Below are 3506 nucleotides of genomic sequence, written 5' to 3'. Positions count from 1 at the left end.
CACTTACTAGATATAGTTCTAACTCACTTGTATAAGGGGGTACATAAAGGGCTATTTTCAGAAAGCGTCGTGAAATATGATGACTGACACGTGTAGTCAATATAGGATTTGTTCCTCCAATTTGAAAATTGAAGTATGATACCGTTTGGCGCCCTCATTAGGACTAATTAAAATGTTTGCATGGCCGTGCCCAAATAAATCCAGATTGTTCTCGATTATATTTGGTAATCATTATATAGTTATGAAATGAGAAACATAATCGTTAAATGATGAAATGATCTCAATCCATATTCATATTTAACAAAGGTATCTGAACAAAGGGATAATAAATGCCTTAACCATTTAAACAAGTACTTAAATGTTTTCGGGAGCATTGGGGTGTTGCTAGACGCTTACCAATGTTATTACCTTCATTCGTTACGAGCTCAAGTGGGAGCTGTTGGAATATGATCACGTAAAATGAACGTATGTCTGAAAAGTATTTAAGCGTACGGGGTCACACCTCAACGTGAATGTAACTATAAATTAATTAATATATTAAATGTAACTTATTGATTTATTTGATCACGAAAAACTAACGGAGGTTCGTTAAAAGAGTTAAAAGTTAACGGTACTTAATTAACGGACTTAACAGAGAATAGTTGGAATTAGGAAACAATTAGGAAACCCCTCTAGAATATTCTATAGGGGGGCCGGTCGACTAGGGTCTCAAAAACCCTCAAGACTTGGTCATTAAGTTTCCTAATCCTATAAATACAAACCTATGTTTATTTGTTTTTCACACAATTAAATCAAAAGGGTTTTTTCTCCTCTCTCCTCTCTCTCCCTCTCGGCCGAACATCAACCCACAAGGGTTTTGATTTTCGGTTTACATAGCTAGGAAAAAGGGTTTTCGGGTTAGCTAGGTTTTCGGGTTTAAACAAAGGGTTGTTCGTGATCAAGTACTAGCATGCATACGTTCCACCGTTGAGTGTGCAATCGTAGAGAGGTTAAGTTAAACCTTGTTCTTGTCTTCAATCTCTCCATAATAGGATACAAATTCTATTCTTTGGTTAATTAGTTAAACTACATAGATCTTGTCTTACGTTGCGTGCTTTGTGATTTGTTGTGATAATTAGTTATAAAACCTAACATGTCACTCTTCGAGTGGGGAACCACCGACCCGTCACCGATGTCTCAACTATTAAAGATGATTATATCGTATAACTACTTTAGTGTTTTGCTAGTGAACATGACTGTCGTGTGAGAGTATGTCTAAGTAGTGACTCACAAGTACACAAACGAGGAAATATAGATGCCTTGCTAGTAGCTAGTAGATCTGATTGCTAGACAAACCATAATTAAGTGCTTAACTAGTCAGCAGAAGGAAGTAAGAATGAGCTGTAGGACATGTGGAATTATAGAACGGTTTTAGAGGTATTAACACAAATATAAGGTTAGCTTTTAGTTTTTGATTGACTGATTATATTGCCTCTAGCTATAGCTTACTGATTTTATCTAAAGTTTTCTCAAATCATTTTGCATGGCTAATCTTTCAAATGTTTAATAAAGTAGAATAACTTGAACACTTAAGTTGTCCGCCCATCATTGTTTTTATTTCCTGGACTATTTGCTTGAAGACAAGCAAAGACTTGAGTGTGGGGGTATATGATGAGCGTTCATTTTGTGATAAGAATCCCTATCGAAATGCCTTATTTCAACTATCGGTACATAATGGATTCTATATTTATGCAGGTTCATGGAAGATGCGGGTGATGGTAAATGGCATCAAGTGATTTAAGACGAAGGCCTATGAAGTTATCAGACACAAGGAGGTGATTTGGGAGTCGAACGGAGCGAAAAGAGAAGCGGCAGGAGCTGCCAGCGCCGCTGGAGCCCATCCAGTGCCGCTGGGCAGTCCAGTTCAACAAACTGACTTGAATCCTTATTTAAGTCAAAGCAGCCCTCAAAACCCGAAGAGAGATCCAATTCCGCAGCTCTACCCGCTTACATCAAACCCTAGGTCGACTTTGCAGATTCCAAGGAGGTTTTGGAGCTTCTAACACCTTCCGATCTTCATCCTCAACCTAGATCTACTCTTTTATTTTACTTTCAATTGGTAAACAATGTTTTTCATCTTTTCAGACTTTGTTATTCCTTTAATAATGGTAGGCTAATAGGCTGAATACTAGTTTGGATCGATGTGATCATGTAGATGTTTATTTAATTACTTTATTTGTTAGATCTGTCGGAGTGTGTTTTACTGTTTATCGTACATCCATGCTTTACCAGTTCATCATTTTATTATCGGTTATATATCTGCATTTATTGTTTCTGATGATCGGTCGTGTAACACCAAACATTATAAAAATAAGGATTTCAATTTTTTTTTAAATAAAGAAATCATTTAATGCAGAAAAGTCCCCTTTAAAACGTCATCATTTCCTAACGGAAATGTTAATCATAGTTTTGGTGTTACTTATTGTATCACAACGACAATTAAGGAGATCCATAAACAACCAAATGACAATAAAGTCTTAATCGACATAATAAAGAAACGTCTAAGTAAATGCGCAAAACTATGGCAACAATAAGTCTTCGTCATAGCAACCATCTACCCATGCCTCACTCTAAGCAAGCTTCAATGATTAACCTGAGGAGACACAACATTTTCAACAAAATAAGTGTCAGCTTAAAAAGCCGAGTAAGATAACCACATGTTGTATAAAAAGGTTTCCAATTAAATCAATCTTATAGATATCATACGCATGTCAAGCATATAGGAATCGTCATCACATGTAAAGCATATATTAATCATCATCACATATCAATAGAATAAGACAATAGGATGATATCATTCCTACATGTTCCTAGCAACCTCCATCATCTCATCAATCATCATTATCAATCTCATTTTCAATCTCAATCATCAATCATAGGTTATACCATTTTGAATCGTTAAGTAGTGACTTGCATCACATAAGTAAATCAATCGCGGGTTGTGCATAGTCGGTCATTCGACCTTTCAAGAAATCTTGCACCCGACATGATGGGTAATCCTTTCGGAGTCCATCGGCGTCGTTAATGATAGGCATAACCAAATCTAGTAGCAAGCCGTTTAGCAAAGCATGGTGATCGGTCCTAACCACCCGACAAACTCAAGCAATCGTGACCATGTCGTAAGGGGCATCATGACTACCCCGTCCGACCAACCATAGCACACCAGCCCCTCCCGGGACTAGCATGGGTTCAGCTTAACACTTTTCAACCGTAAGTTTATACTCGAGTATAATCGCAATCTCAATCAATTGTACAATCGCAATATTATTCAATCATACAATCATAATCTAGACATCGTTTCAATCATATCAATCTTTCAACCAAGTTGACCTATGCAATCTCAACATCATTTTGACCATCAATTATAGCATCATAAGAAACATATTAATCATCTAAGTCATCCTAGCATGCATACTATAAGTAACCATAGTTAACTAAGGTTAATTACGAATCAAGCTTGCAATCAC

This window comes from Erigeron canadensis, chromosome 1 (genome assembly GCF_010389155.1).
Source record: "Erigeron canadensis isolate Cc75 chromosome 1, C_canadensis_v1, whole genome shotgun sequence".
Classification (NCBI taxonomy): domain Eukaryota; kingdom Viridiplantae; phylum Streptophyta; class Magnoliopsida; order Asterales; family Asteraceae; genus Erigeron; species Erigeron canadensis.
The sequence above is the reverse complement of the archived record's forward strand: the minus strand, read 5'-3'. Positions refer to the sequence as shown.